Here is a 7,223-nt window from a genome sequence, read left to right on the forward strand (position 1 = left end):
CGCGCCGTTACGCCAACAAGCAACGCGCCATCACGCTAACACAACTTTACACAACTTGCTTTCGCGCCGACAAGCAACGCGCCTTCGCTTGTTGGCGTGACGGCGTGTTGCTTGTTGGCGTGAGAGCGCTATCCGTGAGAGCCCTATCCGGACACCATATTTTCCTCATTTGGGACCAATTTATGTAAAGTGAAAAATCGTACATGTACTGATATCTTGTGGATTAGTGTAGAGTCCGAGGAGATACACCGGAAAAAAAAATTAAACAGCACCAATGAAAGGAATTAACAGATTTAGTAGTTCATAATATATGAAATAGCTAATAGGCTAACAGAGAATTTGTGTTTGAATGGAATTAAAAGGACATATCATTAGTAATCTAAATTGATTGTTTTTTTTACGTCCCGTCGAGAAAATTTCACTTATATTGTTTTGAACATATTTTATTGTACATACATGATATACAAAAGGATCAGAAACAAGTTCAAATAACTTACGAGTTCTTCTCATTAAAAATATAACAATATAATATTGTAGAAAATTAATGTACAAAAAATATAAATTTAACATCAATTGAATCTTTGGGTTTCATGAATAAACGACTGAACATAAGAAAAAATACACTTGTTTAACTGAGAAGATAAAGCATTATTACCCCAAAGTAGAAGGTGGACATCGATAATAACTAGATCATTTAACCTCAGCAAGCTATCCATTAATTTATATCTAGAATTTATATATTGAGACGTCACCAGCTGTTGGTGAAGTACCACAAATTTAGACCTATGTCTAGCGCTCAGGGTCGTAGCAGCGAGCTAGGTTCATTATCATGCCAACACCTGCCGCGACACAGTAGTTAGAAATATTTTAGAAATAAAACTGTCAGCACTATGTCCTTGCATATTTAGGATTGGAGTGCTGCGGTCACGAAGTTTCTGTTAGTTAAAATAATTAATGAAAAACAAAATGTTTATACATATCACAGTGACACTCCGGTACTCACTGTTACAAGTACATGCATACACTGTAGGCCTATACATTTGCAACGAGAGAGGGGGTGGGGTATAAACCCGGTGTGTTCTTTCATACTACCGATAGGTATCGCTGTTCGCTAACACCTTTGTCCATGTCGACATCTCAAGATTCCTGTAAAACGGTTGCAAACTGACTCTTTTTTAATTTATCATAACTGTGTAGCGGTCAGCCGGATTCGATCGCCGGTGGCCAGTTAGCTCAGTTGGTAGAGCACCTGACTAGAAATTCAGGGGGCCCGGGTTCGAATCCCGGTCTGGTCCGTTGCATTTTCTCCGTTCCTGTTACATTTGGTGCCGTAGACCAGCCCCTGGAACTGGAACTGACAGGTGAAAATGCCTGCCAGGGGATAAAGATCCTGGGTTAATGTCTTCAGGTGTGAAGACATTTAAGGAGGGAGGAATGTAGCGGTCAGCCGGATTCGATCGCCGGTGGCCAGTTAGCTCAGTTGGTAGAGCACCTGACTAGAGATTCAGGGGCGAGGGAGCCCGGGTACGAATCCCGGTCTGGTTCGTTGCATTTTCTCCCTTCCTGTTTCAACTACAAATACATAGCCTAATCGATTTATGATGCAGTTCTAAATTAAGATAAAAGTTTTTACCACTTATTAAACAAATTCCTAAAGTTTTGATTTTAATCAAAATAAAGCACATTTTCCCGATTTTTTGTGTTATCTTATAGCTACATTTATCAATCTAATTCTTTTAAATTCTGTTCCATTTTCCCTTCCGTGTTTTAGCAACACCCATTCTCTTGGCCGTTGGCGCGGAGTTTGTTATATGCACGTGCGAGCTCAGCTCAGCTGTTTGATACTTGATTGTAATGTAAGAGTTTCTTACGAACAGATGAATAAATATCAGGTAAAGTTAAGCTAATTGGATGTCTACACTGACCATAGTCAGGGAAATGCATACTCACCTAAATATTGCGAGCTGTTAGTGTTAAGCCCGTTTTTGTCTGTAGCCCTAACGGGTTTTCTGTCGTTGTATACATTTAGACCCCCCCCCCCCCCCCCCTTATTTTACTTGTCAGATGATATGAGCCAATGTTTACCAAATGCGATAGATCTAACATAATATCAATATGGGTATAAGGACATAAATTAACAAATTTGAATCTAGCCGGGGGGGGGGGGGGGGGGGGCTTTTAAAAAATTCTGTATCCAGTCATTTTAACCACAGCTCAGGGGCTCGGTTGTCAGACATTGAAATTTTGTACTTTTTTAAATGTACATATATAGATCTACCTTTCTTAAAACGACGAAAAGAGCGGGGTTTGGTGGTGGATTTTATTTATTTATCAGGGATCGAAATTAACTTTTTTCACTACTAGCAAATTTTAGCTAGTGGATTATTTTCCAGCTAGCAAAATTGAGCTTTTACTAGCATTTTTCAATCGATTGCTGTTTTACAGGAATTTAAGAAAACAAGCATGTATCTATAGATATCAAAATATAGGGAAAATCATTTAAAATCTTCTGTAAAGTGCAATAATAAAGATAATATTGAGAATTCTTTCATTTAAAATTTAATGAATATCAGACAACATACAAGTGTCATCGGTGCATGGTGAGGGTCATAGGGTACACTTGTGCAGCGAACTCGCTGTCCAGAGATCTAACACCTATTTACAACATCATGTGGTTTGAAATCTTGAAGACTGTTTGCGCCAATTCACACTATATGTTCAAAACTTTTGGAAATTTCATCTAAAAAATTCTAGTTGATAAAAAACCCCGCGAACTCTTAAGTGTTTGACTATAGACTACAGAAGGACACCGCGTGAAGCGGTGACACTAACACTTTCATGTGTTGTTTCATGTAAACACGGACGAGATCAACATGCTTGCTACTTAAATCAGACGTCTCTGAGACGCCCGAAGTATGCATGAAGTAGGCCATCTTCGACATCACTGACTGAGATGACCTTGGCCTTAGCTATTTATTCGATCCACGTTTACTTTTTCAATACTTGTATATTCATTCTGTAAAGCGTTTCTATGCACAAGACAAAATTATTGTAAACTTCAAAGTACAGCCAATAAACCGAGGAAATCCGAAAAAAAGATCCGGGTTTTTTTCACTCGCAAAAAGTTGCAATCGCTTGTGATTTTTCACTCGCAATTTCAATTTTTAACTCGCATTTAGCGAGTATTTCCCCTTAATTTCGTTGCCTGATTTATTATTCAAGAACAAATAATACAAAATTTCAATATCTGACAACCGAGCCCCTGTGATTTTAACCAAAGCAAATGCTGTAGGCCTATATGTATTAACCATGCAATGATAAGGTAGGAGGACTTGTGTTGTTGCTGTCAATTTTCCACCCTATAATATTGAACTTAATGGTATATACCAATTCAGGGGTGTAGCTACGCTGCTAGGACTAGGCCAAAAAAAAAGGTGTGTTTACTGTAACCTGCTGAAAAAAAATAGGGTCGGTAGGTCAATTTTTAAATTTTTTTTTTTTTTGAAAATTGTCATACGCAATTACAGGAGAAGAAAAACGACCATATATTTTCTTACTTCATAAGAAAAAATCATTTGAATTCTTGTTGAAAATATTGCAATACATATCACAATGCAGTTAAAAGTAATGCAAGACGAAATTTCCAGACAATACCCAGCCCCATTGAAACTAGTACTAGATAAAGTTGATGCTATTGAATTAAAAATGGTATTATGACAGATGTTGCACTGTAATGAATGTCATTGTAAATACTATATCACTATGTCTCATTGTCTACTTCATTTGGTATTGATTAGGTAAATGCTGTCAATTCAGACCACACTATGGATTGCATAAGGCCTAAACAATTATTTTATCAAATAATGTAGATAAGCACCTGTGGTCTCAATCTTTACATGCAGTTTAGGAAACTTCAAAAGATATTACAAGGTCTGAATGCATGTTTATAATGTCCCTGTAAACAATCTGTAGTGTATCGATCATTTTTAGAAATGTTGCAGTGTAGGAAGCCATCAAATAGTTGTTTGACTCTGATAGCTCTCTCATTGTGAAATGGATTTCAAATGTTTTTTTTTATAGGTCAACTGAGTTACTCTGTTAGATGACCTCATGCAGTCTGCTCATCCTTCATTTTGCATCACGAACTTTTGATCACTTTTGACTTGGAAACTGCTATGCTCATTTTCACCAGAATCGTTGTGGAGCATCATTTGGGGTAAGGGAACAAAGTTCAAAGTTGTCGATCAGTGGTCCCTGACCTTATGGGGCCTAAAAAATAGAAACTTTTAAAAATAGCACAATCTTTAAATCCTCTTTATTCCTCAGTCCTGGGCATCTGGCGTAAAAACTAGATGCACAGAAACTTCAAAGCCTCCACCAAAATTAAAATGTTTATACAAGAGTGGAGCTATATATGGATCATATAGTGAAAATGCATTAAATGTTTAAAAATCTTCTCAACTCCTGGACTCATATTTTCCAAAAGTTCTTAGACGTAAAGGTAAATGTCTTCTCTCAGCGATTTTTTTCTACCCATTGGTACTACATGTAGTACCGGTACCCATTCAATTGGGAAAAATAGCGTCAAAATTGAACAAATTGGGAATTTTCTACCAATGCATCGGCAAATGATTTCAACCAAAACAAAAGAAAAGAAAGAACCAAACAAGAAGTATTCATCACTTTACAAACTTTTTTTACGGTAATATTTGCTGTTGTGAGACATAAGGAATCATCGTAGGCTCGTTTTAGAATTGTCATAGCTCTACAATACTTGATCTGTACTTTCGATTTAATACCGGAAGTGAAAATTTTAGTCAACTCGTACAACGTTTCAGACTAAGTAAATTACGATGTCAGTGGTCTATTTTTCGGCAAGTGAATTGGGAATATTTAGTCTCAAAATTGGGAAAAATCAACGGTTTTTGGCATTGGGAATGGTACCGTTTATCGGTATCAGTTATATAAGGAAAAAAATCGCTGTCTCTATTCCTGACAAGTTGTATACATGCCAACTTTCAAAAATCCCCATGGGAGATTTTGAGCATGACAACCTTTTTAGTTCACCTGAGCCGAAGTGAGCTTCTCTGACTGAAATTTGTTCATTGTCTGCGTCGTCAGCGTAAACTTTTTACATTTTCATCTTCTTCTCCAGAACCACTGGACCAATTTCAACCAAACTAGGCTCAAAGCATCCTTGGGTAAAGAGGATTCAAGTTTGTACAAATGAAGGTCCATGCTCCCTTCGAAGAGGAGAAAATCACAAAAATGCAAAAATAGGATGGGTCATTTAGAAATTTTCACAAGAACCACTGGGCCAGAAAAGCTAGGATTTACATGAAAGCTACATGACATAGTGGAAATTCAAGTTTGTTAAAATCATGACCCCCAGGGGTATGTTGGGACCACAATAGGGGATCAAATTTATACATATGAATGTATAAAGAAAATCTTTAAATATCTTTTTCTCAAGAACCACCAGTCCATAAGAGTGATTTACCAGAAAGCTGCCTGATAGAGTAGATTCAAACTTGTTCAGATCATGGCCCTTGGGGATAGGGTGGGGTCACAAAAGGGGATCAAAGTTTTTACATGCAGATATACAGGAAAATCTTCTCCAGAACCACTTGGCCAATTTCAATCAAACTTGGAACAGTTCATCCTTGGGTGAAGGGGATTCAAGTTTGTTGAAATGAAGTGCCCTTCAAACAAGACAAAATTGCGAAAATGCAAAAATGGGGAGGGGTCATTTTAACCTCTTCTAAAGAACCACTGGGCAGAAAAGCTGAAATTTACATGAAAGTTTCCTGACATATTGGAGATTCAAGTTTGTTAAAATTATGACTCCTGAGGCTAGGATAGTGCCACAATAGGGGATCAAATTTTTTACATGTGCATATATAGGGAAAATCTTTAAAAATCTTCTTTTCAAGAAAGACTGGACCATAAGAGTGGAGATTTAAGTCGAAGCTTTCTGATATAGAGTAGATTCAAATTTGTTCAGATCATGGCCCCCGATAGTGATGAAACGATTGTCGCCGACAATCGATTGTCGATCGTTTTTGGCTCTTCGATTCCGATTATCGATTCTATTTTTCATAATCGATTGTTGCTTGTACACTAATTAATATCTAATCCGAGATTCATCTGACTGTTACTCCCGCTTTTATATTGAGACATGTGCGGGGGAGAGTCAGAGTGGACTCCACATTGAAAATTGGGAATTCAGTGACACCAGCTAGTGTGTATACTGCACCTATCCATATAACTAAATAGAAATAACTCCAAAAATATTAAACATTATTAAGTACATGTAAGTACCGATTATATCGATCATTGATCGAAACAGTTCTTTCGATTATGACCGATTATCGATTATGAAATTTTCCCGATTTTTCAATACTAGCCCCCGATGGTAGGGTGGGGCCACATTTTGGGATCAAAGTTTAACATGCTGATATATAGGAAAATCTTCTTTTCCAGAACCATAGAGTGAAATTCAATCAAACTTGCTACAATCATCCTTTAATAGGTGAAGGGGATTCAAGTTTGTTCAAATGAAGGGCCATGCCCCCTTCAAAGGGGGAGATAATCACATAAATGGAAAAATAGGGTGGGGTCATTAAGAATCATCTTCTCAAGAACCACTGGGCTAGAAAAGCTGAAATATACATGAAAGCTTCCTGACATCATAGTTGCCAACCTCCAACATGTAAAAAGAGGGTCAGGACCCTCTTTGGAAGGCAGAAAATCTGGTCATAATGCATAACGGCATTCACTAGGATTATATGTGTTATAAGTGTTTATATTTCAAAAATATTTGCAACAGAAATGTGTGTAATGTGTACTATTTTATTGAAGAGAAGCTTTGTAACTGATAGTGGCACATTTAAATTTTTCAAGACTGATGGAGATGGACAATATACAAAGCAGGACAGATTTATTATGTCCCCCCCCCCTTCAAAGAAGAGGGGCATATTGGTTTGCACCTGTCAGTCGGTCGGTAGACCATGTGTTGTCCACTCAATGTCTTAAGATCCAATTACTTGATCGTAATGATGTTTCATATGTGGGTTATGAGTAGAATAGAACCCCTATTGTTTTTCAGGTCAAAAGGTCAAGGGTCAATTTACTCTGGACATAGGAAGACCTTCTCCGCTCAATATCTTGAGAACCCTTTGCTTTACAGACATCAAACTTGGTACACTGGTACATCCCAAGGA

At 37.4% G+C, this 7,223-nt stretch overlaps 1 protein-coding gene across 1 annotated transcript in view; it reads left to right on the forward strand.

Moving 5' to 3' along the window:
* The first annotated feature begins 1,781 nt into the window (after positions 1–1,781).
* Positions 1,782–7,223, forward strand: part of LOC125648935 (leukocyte tyrosine kinase receptor-like) — a 247,458-nt gene continuing 242,016 nt past the window's right edge. The window contains exons 1-2 of the mRNA XM_056164604.1: positions 1,782–1,892; positions 4,081–4,216. The gene's annotated coding sequence lies outside the window, so the exon portion shown is untranslated. The remainder of the gene's footprint in view (positions 1,893–4,080; positions 4,217–7,223) is intronic.

The sequence above is a fragment of the Ostrea edulis genome, chromosome 5 (assembly GCF_947568905.1).
Source record: "Ostrea edulis chromosome 5, xbOstEdul1.1, whole genome shotgun sequence".
Lineage (NCBI taxonomy): Eukaryota > Metazoa > Mollusca > Bivalvia > Ostreida > Ostreidae > Ostrea > Ostrea edulis.